Source organism: Triturus cristatus, chromosome 3_2 (genome assembly GCF_964204655.1).
Source record: "Triturus cristatus chromosome 3_2, aTriCri1.1, whole genome shotgun sequence".
Lineage (NCBI taxonomy): Eukaryota > Metazoa > Chordata > Amphibia > Caudata > Salamandridae > Triturus > Triturus cristatus.
The window spans coordinates 1,020,590,333-1,020,606,535 of record NC_140584.1 but is presented as its reverse complement, the minus strand read 5'-3'; the positions used below and the strand labels follow the sequence as shown (position 1 = coordinate 1,020,606,535).

At 46.5% G+C, this 16,203-nt stretch overlaps 1 long non-coding RNA gene across 1 annotated transcript in view; it reads right to left on the bottom strand.

The window, feature by feature from the left end:
* Positions 1-5,859, bottom strand: part of LOC146859009 (uncharacterized) — a 51,573-nt gene extending 45,714 nt beyond the window's left edge. The window contains exon 1 of the long non-coding RNA XR_014979725.1: positions 5,687-5,859. This is a non-coding gene — a long non-coding RNA (uncharacterized LOC146859009). The remainder of the gene's footprint in view (positions 1-5,686) is intronic.
* Positions 5,860-16,203: the final 10,344 nt, after the last annotated feature.

Below are 16,203 nucleotides of genomic sequence, written 5' to 3'. Positions count from 1 at the left end.
GCGGGCGCGGGAAGCAATGACCAATGAAGGAAATTACACTGAGGATGCTTGGATGGCAAGTGAAGATGAGAATGGGGAGAGAAAGGAGGTCACCGAGTTAATGGGGGAAGAGTCTAACAGGTGAGATGGTTTTGAGAATGGATGAAAGGAGAATGAGTCGGTATGGGATGGGTGAAAGTATATTTATTGCAGTTATGTACTGTCGAATAAAGTCTAAATGATTGCAACCTTGTCCTAATAAAATGGCCTTTTACGCTTCAAGTAACAGCGTGGAGTGTGGTTCTTGCGCGATGATTTACGTTCATGTGCTCTATGTTTTGTTTCTGAAAGCAATAAAAGATATGCAAGAAAAGTGGAATATACTGAGACATATTAGTCTTAGTACCGCCTAAGGCTTGTGTTTTTCTTAATCTAGCAGAGTAGTTATGGGTTTGTTCTGAGACAGATTATAACACAAATAATGATGAACGTCCGGCCACTGGCATTTCTTTGAAAAGCTACACATTTAAAGTTGCAGGGGAAAATAGAATAATTCATACAGATCACAAAGGGCCTTGCACTTCTGGTTGAGAAGGTAACAACTCAAATGTGTTTTGTGCTTTTCAATGAAACCGCAATAGCACTCAATGTAATGCTTCATAGATTTCTAGGGCCTGAGTAGGAGTTTGGTGGTCGGGCCGTGTGCCAGATTAGGAGCTTCCTCATGTCTGGCTTGATTTTTTGGGCGTTCCCACAGCAGTGCCTCTAAAAATGGACACCGCAATAGTAATGCCAAAAACAAAGTCCATGCCATGCAGGCACTGGGGTGCATGCACACGGGGCGCATATGTTGTGCCCCCCTGCATGGACCCCAGGGTCCAGAGACACTAGGGGGTCGCAATACTGATGCCTCCTGATTGCCGCAACACCGCTACAGTGCTAGGGAACGGCGGTTCCCTGTCGGCTGTGGCAGGACAAAGACGGTCTGACCACCCTAATCGTAATAGGGCGGTCGGGAGGCCGCTATGCCCCCAGGAGTCTGGCGGTCCATGGACCGACAGACTCGTAATAGAGCCTTTAATGTTCTTAGGACTCAACCTCACTATTGTGTATGTGTTAGGTTCAGTCAATTAAAAGCTACTCTAGGCAGGCGTGTCCAGTTTACACCAGTCGCAGTCTTTGTTTACTTAGGTCTGTGATGCTCTGAGGCATAGACTCCTTCCTCGAGCACTGGGAAAGACAAGTAAGGTGCCCAACTTTTCGAGGATCCATCGTTGCCTTCAGAGCCACCCACAGCTCACAGATATTTGGAGCTGCTGGAAGGATTTAATGGGGAAGTAGCATAAACAAGCTTATTGGCATTTTCTGGTTCCCTCCCTTCTACACCCAATATACTGGATCCTTGTTTGCTAGTATGTCTGTATTGGTAAAGACATTCAAAATATTTTAGGTCTGTGGAGGTCTGGGACTCTGGTAGGTTGAGTGGAACCAGTAAGAGCTACTAGCTGAACTTAAAAGCCCAATACCTCAGGATCTAACAATGGTGGTCAAAACAATGTTTGGCATGGTGTTTTGGGGACAGGGTTCAATGCACTATGGAGAAAGGCCTTAAAGCAACCTAAAGAGGCCAATACATCTCAAAGTTGAGACACAATGTAGCTCCTAGATGTCTCTTGATATCCTCACAGACCAGCAGTAACAGCAATAGGTAGGGCTGGGGGTGGGTCTGTGACTGCGCACAGTAGCTACTCTGCAGTAAAATAAGCCAAGGTTATTTTATCAATGAGCGAAGAGCAATCCCACCAGGCAGGGGAACTAGTTATTTACATGTTCATTCTTGGTCAACGATGTAACTATGGATCTGTTCCTCGACCATGGCTAGTACATGCATTAGCACTCACAATCCAAGTAACAGAGCAAGAACACTGCCCATGAATCATTGCTGATTCATTATGCTTGGGTTGTTTTTCTGAGTACCAGGGTAGGGGAGAGGCGCAGATAGTCCCCCTAACAAAACAAAACAAATTCTAGCTAAGTCGCAATTGGGAAGGAGGCAAGCCACCCAAGGTTTCTGCCCTGCGGAACACAAGTATACAAGTTCCATAGGACAATGTTCTTGGCCCAAGGGTGTAATATGATTTCAGAAAGAGTTGGTAATGCTCCCACCTTTAAATAAATGTAAATGGTGTTTCTTTCGAAAATTCTACAAAAAGAATGTAATGGTACAAATTAATAAACACAGCTTTGCCTTATCATTACACTGGGAAAGCAGTCTGTGCTGCAATTGGCAGGCCTAAAGCATTTTGTGTAAATGGTCCAGAAAGTAGAATAGTTGCACGACATCTGCAGTAAGCAAGTTGTGTGCATCATAGGCGTAACACAGGCCCCAGCAGCCCCTGCATTGCGGGGTGGCTCATGGGCTGAAGGGGGCCCCTCAGCACAATACTCAGGCCTGAAGGCTCCAGATTAAATCCGGAACGGGCGCCCCTCCATGTACCTTGCAGGGGGGGCCCTCAACTTTTGTTACACCACTTTGTGGGGTGTGGTAAGCACAAGATAAAGGTACTAAATGCTATATTTCTGAGCACAGGAGGACCCATAGAAACTTGAGCCACAACACAGGGACAGAGAAGGGAGGGGTGGTTCAGAAAGCGCCGGAAATAGTGCCTGTCATGCACATATTTCCTGTAATCCCATAAACAGATTCTAGTAGGTCATAAAGCAAATACTGCAAAAGGAGGTACAACATGGTGAGCAAAGAAATTAGCATAGGACCAAAGTCAAGGGGTCTGGTCTGGATACCATACACTATTTACAAGACCAACAGTGTTATCATCAGTGTTTTAGAAGTGTAGCAGTGAAATGAATCTCCTAAACAATTGTGGCCCTTGTGGCATTGGAAGCAGATATGAGTGCAATCATACTCAAACTGCATTCTACAATGTAAACTTAGGCCTTCTAGTTGTTTACACCACAATAGACTGTATTGATGGTATTCTAAGGCAGAATATAAGTGATTATAATGTCCCCAAGCTTTTTAATATTACACTAGGCAGACACTGGTGTAGATGCCTTCAGTACTTACACCATATTCAGGGGCCCAGCAATAGACTATAAGATCACTGAGTGGGGGCTCTACCATTCGAGACATGCATACACTAAGGGAAGGAGGGTGTGATAAGGCGATGGAAGAAGTGGTCTTAAAATCACACTTATTTGTTAGGGTTAAATACATTTTGTTAAGGAACCAGCTACCAGTCGAGTCATTAACTTAGGTTTCAATCAGTCACCTGATACTGCCCACCTGCTGATAGTCAGGAAGATCCAAAATTAGAACCAAAAGTGAATGCTCATCTCAAAGGCACTGCACCTACTGTGAGGAAGGCCATAGAGTGGAACAGATGGCTCTTGCCCACCAAATCAAATGACAGGCCATCTCACTAACACAAAATCTACTGTCCATCTGGAGGGGTCTAACATCTAACAGACCCTTGACCATCTCACTAACAAACTATAAATAAAGTATGCAGTTTCTAGTGTGAGGACTAAGGCAGATTGTTCCAAGGAAAGGAATATGCTCCAATAGAAGCACGGGCCCTCACACCCCCAAATGAGTGTCATGCTTCATCATTAGGCTAGCTCATCGTCCGGCCAGCACTGCAGAGCCGACGGGCACCTATGAGGGGGCACTTTGCTGGAGATCTTTTTAGAATAGCTGTATGATGAAGTGGGGGTGTGTGGGCTAAAAATTTGGTGTAGATTGGTGAGAAAAGTGAATTAAAATAGATCAGGAAGACTTGAGCGTGCAACCGACTACTCATGATGCAAATCACTGACATCTCACCTACGGTCAGGAAGGCTCTAGTATGAAACAGCTGACTATTCAAGACAATCTCACTGAAACTACACCTACTAATTGTCAGGAAGTCTCGTCATACAACAGAGTATTAATGGCCTCACACCTACTGTGAGGAAGGCTGAAGTACCCAACAGGCTTACAGTGACCATCTCAAGCCTCACTTTGCCACTTGATTCAAGCTAGCCTGGCTGATGTGGGGTGTTGCCCCGAAACTGGTCCCAGGATGCTTTTTTCCGGTCAAGAAAAAACCTGGCTTGGCAGCTCGCGCTGGACTGTTTCCATGAGGAACAGGGTCAAGACTGATTTGCATATGGCTGGGTCTGAACTTGGGTGGCGAAGTGAGCTAATGAACGATGATGGATTCAACCCAGATCTGTGACTGGGGGTGAGTGCCTGAAAAGTTTCAGCCCTCCGTCTATTATCTCCTTGTGTTTGCCCCACCATCTGAAAGACACTACGTCTCCTTTCAGGAAGACTTTATAAATGCAACAGACTATTCATGGCCATCCCAATGACACCAAGCCTACCGTCTGTAAGGCTCTAGCATGCAATAGACTACACTAAGACCACACCTACTGATTTTCACAAAGACTCTAGCATACTAGGCTACCAGTGACCATCTCACTGACACCACACCCACTGGCATACTAGGGAGTACTTATGACCATGTCACTGACACCACACCTACTGCCAGGACGTTCTAGAATGTGACCGAATATTCATGACTGTCACACCAACACCACACCTACTACCTGGAAGGCTCTTACCTGTAACAGATTATTCATGAACATCTCCCTGACAGAGATGCTTAAAGGCATGGGCAAAGTGGGCTCTGGCCCAGGACCTCGGCTAATCAGAGGAGGCCCTGATAGATTAAGCTTTGTTCTGCATAGTCTTGCCCTGATGAATAATTCTTAAACAGGTTGTTTCAAATACCGTTTTTCCTTTAATTTATTTTTAATGTGGGTGATCTGTGAGAGTCTTTGTAGGCATTTTCTAGAGAAATTGTGTGTCTATGGATCATGCAACATGCATAAAAAAAAGTTTTATTCAGATCAAAGACCTGACATATGAGAAATGTGAGGGGGTCACATAGGTTATTTTCAGTAATATTATTGAGCTGCTGCTGTGTTACAATGTTGAAAACACAAGTCGCTATTTCCGAATATTAGATGTAAACACATTTAGAATGTGGATGAGTGTGCTTGTGCACTGTCAGTGACCTGGCCAAAGAGGGCAGGAAAGATGAAATTGAATCATAACTTCAAAGCTGCTCCTAACAGGGGCCAGAGGCGCAACTAGAGCCAAATTTCGGGGGGGGGGGGGGCTGAGCTAAAATTTCGGGAGGGGCTGAACTTTAAGCAATAGGCATAGTGGAGCTGCAGGGGCTCTTAGAAGGGGTGAAACAACAGCAAGGCCTCATTACCATGCAAATGGTCTTTTAAAGACCTGTGAAATGCTCGGGTGCGGCTGCTTTTTTGACCGGGAAGGTGTCTCATCCCGGGCTGACACACGCGACGGGGGGGGGGTGGGGGGCTGAAGCCCTGTGAGTCCAATGGGTGTTGCGCACCTGACAGGGGCCCCCAATAAACGTTCGTTCCAGGGGCCCCAAATGCCTTAAGATGCCCCTGCTCACCGACCCACCACCTACAAACGATATGAAAGGTACTAAATTGGAAACAAGTCGTGGAACCACTGTCTCCCCACCTACCGTGAGGTAGAACTGACAAGTCACGTGTTCACAGTCACCCACCGTCCCTTAGCGTCCGTGTTCAATATAAACACAGTCATCCATCAAAGGTAATGTCAAACTAACCCGAGCTCCCCTTTCCTTATGCATCACCTCACCTGAGGTAAATATCGCGAGGACTGGACCCGGCCCAGGTTGCGCGTGGGTCACGGCAGGACGGCACTGAAACTACGCCCGGACCCCGTTTCTCCTCAGACTGTCGGCGCGACACGTAGGTGAGCGGAAGGAAGGCGGCGGAAGGATGGCTGAGAGGGGGAGGGGCGGCGGCAGGTATGAGCCGCCACGGCGAGATCTGCTGATACATTAGTTGCTTTAAGTAAAGGCCTGCGTGCCAGCGACAGTGCCGAAGCGGCATCATAATTTACCCAGCTGGTTTCATTACCCTTTCTCTCTAAAGTCTTCTTCAATAAATTAACATTTTATGATTTTTCCAAAGTGCAATTTGCAGTGAATGGAACAAGGGGGAGGAAAGGGAAGGGGGCGGGGGAAAAAACTACTAACCGCAGCATTTTTCTTAGCATTTTTATGTCTCAGCAGTGCGAGGGATTACGGATAAGGTCACGCTCAATGACACGCTGTAGAGCCTGGTGAGAAGGGCAGGCTGATGACTGAACGCACCCTTTGCATGTGCACCCCCAAAACAACATACACCATAGTCAACCTAGGGAGTCATTAGGGTAACCAGTGTGCCACGTGCCCTGGTAAATTCCACCCAGACGCCGTGGCTGCTGTTTGAATTATAAATTACGCCAATCAGTGATCAGAGTTCATTCAGTGGGCCCTGCAGGCATCTCGGGCCCGGCGTCACTGCACCTGCTGCATGAATGAAAGCGACGCCCCTGGTGGGTGCTTGCAAGAGCGGCCTGCGGCGGTGACGCACACGTTTCTAAAGGGCATTTATGGGCACGCGCCTCTGAGTGAAGTGTTCGCACGTGAAGTCACAGGCAGAGCACTCTGACATTACAATACTGGACTAAACGGGATTTAGTCAACTTCTACGCTCCCAAACGCCACCTCCGATCAGCTAACCACGCCCTCGCCGCTGTCCCCCGCATCCGAAGAGCGACTACAGGAGGAAGATCCTTCTCCTACCTGGCCGCCAAGACCTGGAACTCCCTCCCGTCCGACCTGCGCCTGACCCAAGACCACCTCTCCTTCAGGAAGAAGCTGAAGACCTGGCTGTTCGAGCAGTAGCGGCACCACCCCTCCCCAGCGCCTTGAGACCCTACGGGTATGTAGCGCGCTCTATAAGTGTCACTGATTGATTGATTGATTTTTTCGAGACGACCACCTGAGCTATCAGAGATATGACGCGGCAGCGCCCCCACACACCTTTCCAGCCCACCGTGATATTTCTACTACTGAGCGTGACTGGCAATCCATGTAGGGTGTGAGCAATTCAATTCGCGCTTTAGATTCCAGGCTGATTTTCCTGTTCTAACTCCTGCACTACAACGACTAGCATGCACAGCGAGAAACAGGAATACACGGCTTGCTCTCACCTGACACAGTACAGTTTCATCAGTGTCGATTGGAAGAGCCCAATACCATGAGGACAGGGAGAGTCTGTGAATGAGGAGTCATGTTCACAAATTAATTGGTTAGAACCAGGTCATATGATCTAATTAAGCATGACCCAATGCGAAGCAAAGTGATACTGTGCCCCACGCAACCAACTCCGCAGAGAGTTATTTTTCTATTTTCTCTACCTCTTTCTCCTTGTCTCCTCGCTGACTAATTCCCTATCTCTTTTACTCTCTATTGTTAAGTGTAGAGTTACTCCTGTTTTCTCCATGTCGTTTCCTTCTTTCTAACTTTCTCTTTCAATCTTGCTGCATCTCCCTCTCTTTTGGCTTCCAACCTTTGTTTCTGTAAAATTATTCTGACTAGCGTCTTCCCAGTCGTGCCTCACTCATTCTTTCCTCTCTTGGCCACTTAGGTTTCTGTAAACATATTCTCAGAGTCATTTCCCTATTCCATACCATTCTCTTCCCCCATCATCCCGTTACTACTCTCCATCCTCTTTCACACATCCAGTTCCTTCATATCCTTGTCATTGTAGCCTTTCTTTCAATTATATCTCCTGCTCGTCCATCTTCGCCTCTCTCCTCCATCTTCTTCAACCGTGACCGAAAACGACCTTGAATTAATTTGGCACTTTAGTTCTTTTAAATTTCCAGAGCAAAGTTAAGGGACAGTAAGGGACTGAGCCACATATCCTGACTGTTTTTGTAAATCAACCCTCATTTTGCTGGAAGTCTCAGATTGTAGTCTCTGCAGTTGAGGTACCATGGGGGTCATCCTTAGGAGAATGTAAACGCTCAGAGTCAGGAATAGGCATAGGGTGACCAACCGTCCGTAAATTTCACGGACCGTCCGTAATTTGAAGCTCACGTCTGTTGTCCGTGAGGGTCCTTTTTACGGACGCCCTTTGTCCATAATTTTGGGCATTGCAGGGAACAGCGCTGTTCCCTGCGAGAGGCATCTCGCAGCCCTTTGTCCATAATTTTGGGCCTTGCAGGGAACAGAGCTGTTCCCTGCGAGAGGCATCTCGCAGGGAACAGCTCTGTTCCCTGATGGGAAGCCTTGCACTCATCGTGCCAGCACAAGAGCAGCCCCACCCCGCCCATTGTCATTCGGTATGCTGGCTGATTGCCACGTACAGTATGACAACGGGCCAGTCTGGGCTGCGATAGCATGTGGTGGGCCTCCCCCAGCCTCCCTTAGGGCAGGGCTTTCTGTCAGACAGAAGAAATGTGCAAAAACACCAATGCTGCTACATGAGAATCCAGTTCAAGAAAAGAAGCTGGTGAAAGAAGTTAAAAAGAAGGGGCTAGAGTTCTTTCACAGTCTCGCCATTTTTGAACTGATGCATTTTCAATATTATTTTCAAGGAAGCTATGATTGCTGATTTTTTATTTTATGCAACTAACAACCATTGACAACGCCAATAGTTCTGGCTTGTTGTAGGTGTAACATTACTTGTTGTGTTACACATCTGGATACAATAACAGAAGAGGTAAAAGTACCAGTCAGGCGGTACACTATACTAAGCATAGATTTTTAGCTTAGTTGTTTTCAGCCACGCCCTTAATTACATCGAACACCCCCTTTGGAGAGACTTCCCAGTTTTTTCATTCCACTTAAAGCCCTGGAAACAACATCGTGTAACAGTCACCTCATGGCCTGGCACTGTGCATCATGCATGACTCATGACTCAGATTGCCTATGTGCAAGGGCATAGTGAACCCTACCCCCACCCCACCCCTTGCTTTAGAACCTACAGCAAGGGTGAAATTCTTGATGGGCCTCTTTTGTCTGCAACTCTGCAGACAAAGGTTCAGCTCATAATTAATATGAAAACCTGGTTGAGGGAGTAAATGAAGGGACGGGTGGATGGCTGGATAGATTAGTGAAAGGGTGAATGGATAAATGAAAGGGGTAATTGATGGATAATGAGAGGATGGATGGATGAGTGATTGGAAGGATGGATGAGAGAAAAGGTAAAAAGATAGATGGATGGGTAAATGGGTGGATGGATGAGTGAAAGGATGGACGGATTGATAAATTGATAAGTGAAAGGGTGAATGGATGGAAGGGTGAGTGAAAGGGTGGATGTAAGGACAGATTAGTGAGTGAAAGGGATGGTAGATGGACAAAAGGATGGATAGATGAGTGAAGGAGTGAAAGGGTGGATGGATGAGTGATAGGGTCAATGGATGGATTCATGAGTAGATGGATGGGTGGAAGGAAGGATGGCTAAATGAAAGGGTTGATGTAGAGAGAAAGGGAGGATGGATGGATGACTGAAAGGGTGAATGGGTGGAAGGATGAGTGACTGGATGGATGGACGAGTAAGTGAAAGGAAAGCTGGATGGGTGAAATGCTAAAAGGCTGGATGGATGAGTGAATGGATGGATGGGTGGAAGAGTGCATAGATGAGTGTACTGATGGATAGGGTGAAAGGGGGGATGGAGGGATAGATGAGTGAAATGATGAATGGAAAGATACATGATGAATAGGTTTGCAAATGGTTGAATATGTTTGGATATGGATGGGCTTAATTACATTCTATTGCGTGACCTCTGATGTGTCTGTAAAACGTACCTTTTGTCCCGAAGTTTTGTCCTGAATTTTGACCTCCTGTCCTGAATTTGCACCCATGCCAGTTGGTCACCATAGCTAGGCATGTGCTACATGCAATCCCAGTATGCAGGAAGCATTATCCTTGCATGTTACTCACTGGAGAGTAAGCTGCAGCGGGTAGGATGACCAGAATTTTAAAGCCAAAAACCGTGACATTTCAAAAAAATAGAAGGACTACAATTTTACTTCAAGTGAGCGCAAAGACTGACAGTGCTCCTCAGCAGAGAATTACAGAGCAGGTAGTAAGAGCATAAATAAAATGCAAGGTTGGAACGATGTAGCTTGCCTGTTAAATAAATTGCTTTATTGAAACAGAGGCTAACTATCCCTGCTCTATAAAACATAAAAAAGAACCTCCTGCCATTTTCAGTGAACCCTCTCTAAAAACCGGGACATGAGCTAAATTTCCTGAAATCTGTCGGGACAGCTGGTGAAAACCTGGGCCGTCCATGCAAATCTGGGACGCCTTGTCACCCTAGCACAGGGACATACCACTGTTTGCTCCTAAACACACAATTTTACGTAAGTCCTGATTACAAGTGGGCTGGTATGGTCTTAATTATTTATTAGCACAACTGTCACCAAACAGGTATCCTAGTGCTAAGCTTACTTATAGGCACTCTACTGTCTGCACACTGCACAGGCGCACATAGTGGACCAACTTAGGAAATAGCCAGTTCTTCCGACATCCCTAAATTGTAACAATTCTGTTGAGAACCTAAGCTGGGGGTAGATCACTCCACAGCTGAGCTGCTTTGACTATAAAAGCCCAACTTCATTGTCTTGACTTTCAGAAAGTGTTTATGCAAACTAAGTTTGCCAAGGTGGAATGAAGATACCTTCTAGGAGTATACGTTTTCAGTCTGCATTGTGGAGGCACGGGGCCTTTTCCTTGTAGTGCCCTAAACACAATGTACATGGCTTTAAAGATAAACCTCTGCTTCAGAGGAAGCCAATCCAACTCCTTGCAAGCACTGGATGCAGAGGATCTGCAAGATTAGTTCAGTGCCATTTTTAGGTCTCGCCTAGGCAGCGCTTGCGTTGTCTCTTTGAGACATGCTGTATTGAGTATATGGACATTAAGCTCCACCCACGGTCCGACCATCTTTACGATTGGCTTCTCTTCCTGTCCATTGTAAATTATGGCCCTCTTTAGTACCTCCCTGTCTCCTGTTTTTATGTCCCATATGGACAGACCCTCTTACAAGTGTCCCTACTCAGTAGCTTTCATTAGCTGTTGGGAGAAGTATTTATTTAATTAATGTGCACAGCACTCACAGGATGCCAGCTGCAGCAACGGTGGCTGCCACTTGTTTTGGTTGACTTTTTGCTTTGACTGTTGGTGCACTTCCCCCTTCTGTGTTCTGTTTACTTAGTGGCAGGCTTATTTTGTTTGAATTGCTCCGGCACCATTTGTTTCAGTTACCCTTTGGTTTCAAATTGCCGTTGTTTATTTCAATTGCTTTGTTATGTGGCTTGTTTTTAGTAGAGCCGACCACGAGACTCGAATCGGTTCCCCAGGAACAAGGTCAGCAGTTCGGTAACCTAAGCGTAGGGTGACCAGTTTGTGTGACCCAAAAACCGGGACATTTCGCAGAAATTGAGGAAGGGCTACACATTTCCATCAATAAAGTGGCAAAGAATGACAGTCCTCATCCCTATAGAAACACAGAAGAGGCACTAAGAAAATAAATAAAATGTCATTTTTTAAACCAGCATCATACCTGTTAATTAATTTGTTTACTCCTAACAGCTGCTTACTAGCCCTGTTTTGGAACACCTAAAAAAGTGTCTCTCACTGTTTTCAGTTTACCCTCTCAAAAAAAACAGGACATGAGCCACTTATACCGAAATCTGCCAGAACAATTGTTGAAAAACCGGGACCACCCGGGCAAATCCGGTACACCTGGTCACCCTACCTAAGCCATATAGCTGGCGTGAAAAGCACGTGTTTGTTTCCCATAGCTCTTTTTATCTTGTTAGTTTTTTTAAAGCAGCCTGCCTCAATTTGGTTACATCAAGTTTTTTGGGGTAGTCTGCTCTGCCAGCATTTGATGTACTTTTAAGCACAGATTGGGGGTGGTTAAGCACTGGTGGCCTACTAATTTTCCTTTTCCTCAAACAGCTTTTCAGTTTTAAACTTTATGCACAGACCTTTTTACTTTTTACCCCCCAGTTTCAGCAGCCTGCTGCCTCGATCCGGTTACATTGAGTGTTTTATCTTTCAGCGTGGTCTCCTCCACAACAAAAATTCCAATCCAACCCATCTCTCCCTCACACTTCCACCAGCACTATCACCTCTCCCCCAGACGCCCACTGCTCCTCTCATCTCTCCCTAACACTGCACTGCCACCTGTCAACCTACAATCCCACTGCCCCCTCTCATTCCTGCCTCACACTCCCCGTCTCCTCTCTTAATACTGCCAGCTCACACATGCTACTTTCCTTTACCTCCTCGTGCTGTGCAGTGGTCCACCTGTGAGGGGCCCCTCCCACTCGTCCCTCTCGTACTCTCTCACCCCTCTCTCTCACACATTCTTCTTGCCTCTTTCATGTGGCTCACTTCAGGTCTTTGAGCACAGTTTCTTTCACATGCCTTTTCAAGGCTTCTGCCCATCAGGGCCATGCTCTCCTCCTCTTCTATGGGTGTCTCCTGCATACACAGGCACTCCCTGTTTATGCATCTGTGGCCTGCTCTCCCCTTCTTTCTCTTTCTTATACACTCTTTCTGCTTCTATGTATGGACTTCATTCAACACTTTGTGCACAACCTACTATCCTTCTCTATCTTCCTTTCTATCCTGTGCAGCTTCCCCCATCTATTCTCCATACCACATAATTCCACTACACACCACACGATTCCACACTTAACAATCCCAATCCAACCCACATAATTCCCCACCACACCACATACATTCACTCCAAAACCAAAACACATGGGTAAAAGACATTGTCATTTCTAACTCTCAAAATGCGAGACCTATTGCATTGCAAATGCTTGTTGCTTCTGCCACTTCCACTCAATGGAGTCTCTTAAGTAGATATTCAGTGTCTCCAAGTAGCAAGGCATTGTAGTAGTCAAGTCTACTGAGTATAACACTACACGCTACAAGAGATTTGGCTTGTGTGGACAGCAGTGGTAGTGGAGTAGTGTGGCTCACTGGTTAGAGGCAGCAGACCCGGAAGCAGAGGACGGCCCGGGACCAGGGTTCAATTCCCGACGCGGCAGGGTCGTGGACCAGGGCCAGCGGACTCGATAATTCTCGCTTCGGTGCCTACTCTAACCAGGGATCACACTCGGCAACTCTGGGCGTTAGCTTGCCTCATCTCCACAACGGCCCCCCACATTCGCCGGGGATGCCTGGTTTCACCTTGGAGATACCCTGGAGGGACCATCTCACAGGGATAGCCAGGACGGGTTCCCCAGCGGTCTACAGCGCCACGACGCCTCAGGGCAGCAGTGCGCTTTACAAGACACATACATACATACATACCTTCCTTAGACTGCGATGAAGAGCAAATCAAGCGCATGCTACTTTTGTGGTGTGGCTCTCCAGTGATAGCCTGTCATCAACACAACACCAAGGTTGCCTCAGGAGCCGAAGGCTGCAGGTCGTCTCATTATGAGAGGGGCCAAAAGCTATGGGGACATGTCATGTGGATTCTGCTTGCCAAGAAGCATAGAGATTCAGTTGTGTCCCCATTTAGTTTTAAATAATTCACATTCGTCCATTTAACAATGTCTGACATGCCATTCTGAAAAGCCACCACTTCCTTCTCCTGGTTATTAGTCAGGATAGAATCAGTTGGGTGTCATCCTCATTACTGACCAGACTGATATCATGTTCCTTTATAAGGGTAGTCAGTGGTCTCGTATAGATGTTGAACAGGACGGAGATAAGTGCAGAGCCCTGCAGGACTCCCAGTTGCAGGCTTTTAAATTCGGATCGATATGAGGGCAGGGCCACAGCCTGACACTGATTGGACAGGTAAGATTCCATCCAATTCAGTGTTGTACCCCCTACTCAACTTGAGGCTAGTCTAGTCAGGAGCATCCTGTGGTTGACTATGTCAAAGGCAGCCTGGTGACTGTCCACTGTCCACCCTCATCAGTAACTCGTCCATGACAACAAGTAAGGCCGATTCAGTGCTATGTCCAGGTCAGAAACCACATTGTTTGTCCTCAAGGAGAGAATGAGATTCCAGATACTCTGATAACCTCTTGCTTACACAACTCTCTAGTATTTTAACAGGAAATGGAATGTGTGAGATAGGCCTGTAAATTGCTCAAAACTAGAGGGTCAGCTGATGATTTCTTCAAGAGGGGGGTGACTATCTCCTCCTTCCACATATATGGCATGGTGTCCAATTCCAAGGATTGATTCCATAAATGAAACGTGGGGAGGGTAAGTTCCTCTCCTAGCTCTTTCCATTCCCTGAGGAGAATGGGATTAAGCGACGATCCTCATATAGTAGAACTGACAATTATTTGAAAGCATTCCTCTGAGATGGGTTCGAAAGAGTCCAATGTTCTGTCCTGACTCTCCAGAGGATCTCTGCCATTTTGGGTCTTGATGGGACCTGTCACTGATAGTTCAGTCCTGGTATGGATGTTGCACACTCTGGCTACATCTTCCGAGTTCACAGATAAATTCAGATTAAAAGGTGTTCCCTGCACCGGGGCACCCATATCGTCCAATATCTTGCTGATTTGAAAGTTCCTGAAGGATATCAAAAACCTTTCTTGCGTCGTTTGTAGATGCAAGAATCATGATAACATAATATTTAGCCTTACCTTTACAGACCTCTCTTTTATATTCCCCTAACGAGGTCTCAAGGCATTTTTATATGCTTCAGCATAACCACTCTGCTATTTTCTCTCCATTTTCTTCCACTCTACTTTAAGCATTTTTATAGTTTCATCAAACCAGGGTGCAGAGGGTCTCCGACCAGGTTTTAGAATGGTGAGGGGAATCACTTTGTCCAAAGTTTCTTGGATCCCCTGCTCATATGCTAAACTATTGACCTCCACTGGGTACTTAGGGTCACAGATGTTTGGGAATGGTAAATACCTTTGAAATCAAGTTTTCCTCAGGAAAATGGGGAGTTGCAGGCTTAGCTGGCAAATTCTGCACTGAATTGTAAATGCCCCGTTGTTTACTGGGTATTGCTTGACCCAAACATTTTGGTAGGTTTAACATGCAGAAATTAATCTAGGAAAAATTGAAGGGGGCGTGGTGACTCCTGCACAGCACTTGATTATGGACCCTGCATAAACATTTACATAGGGGTCAACATTTTATGGTCAATTGTAATTGGGTTCCAAGTGGGGCTGGGGGGATCACCTCGACATGCCTCTATGTCCACCCAGTTGTAAACCATGAGGTTAGTTACCCAATCGCAATACAGGAAACAAAACAGGAAATGCTACTAAGCCACAACTCCCTCCACTGGGAACTACAAGAGCATAGTCCTCCCTCAGTAATTCCACAGAAGTGAAGCTGCTCTTTGGGCTGAACTTCAAGGTATCCCTCTGGGTGCGATTTGTAGGGCTGGAACTTGGACTTCGGAGCTCTTTTTTGTGAAGCATTACAGGTTGCATGAGCTTTTGCATGCATGCCAGAATTTCGGCTCTGGTGTTTTGCAATCAGTGTCAACTTGATGGTTTAGTTATATTTATTGATTGTTATTATTCAGGGGATTCTCAACAAGATAGCAAACAAATTAAGAATCTTTGATCCCGTCACCACTGACCTCCTCTGCATCCCCACTGCTCCAAAGACAGCCGCCGACCACCCGCTCACCACATGGGAACAACTCAGCACAGAGAACACCAAGGCCCTACTGAACTCCATCCACTCAGCAGCACCCACCGACCCATGCTGCTATAGACTCTTCAACCTCTGAAGTGATGAGATCAGCCACAAGCTCACCACCATCCTCCACACATCCATCACCACAACCACCTTCCCCGACACCTGAAATCATTCAGAGGTCTAACCCCTCCTCAACAAACCCTCTGCACACCCAACGACCTCCAGAACTATTGCCCCATCTCGCTTCTACCATTTACCGCCAATGCCCTGGAGAAGTCTATCAACCTCCAACTCACGAACACCTAGAGAGAAACAACCTTCCAGACCCATCCCAGTCAGAATTCAGAGCCAACCACAGCACCACCATTGCTCTGGTTGCCACAACAGACAACATTCGCACCATACTTGGAAGAAGGGAATAAGCTACCCTGATTATTCACAACCTCTTTCCTGCCTTCAACACCGTCTTCCATCAACCACTCCTCAACTGACTGCACCAGAGCGAAATCAAAGATGATGCTCTTAGATGGATGGCATCCTTCCTCTTGGGGTGCACACATACGATCTATCTCCCTTCCTTCACCTCACAGCCAAAACACTCCATCTGTGGTGTCCCACAAGGCACGTCCATCAGTCCCACCCTCTTCAACATTT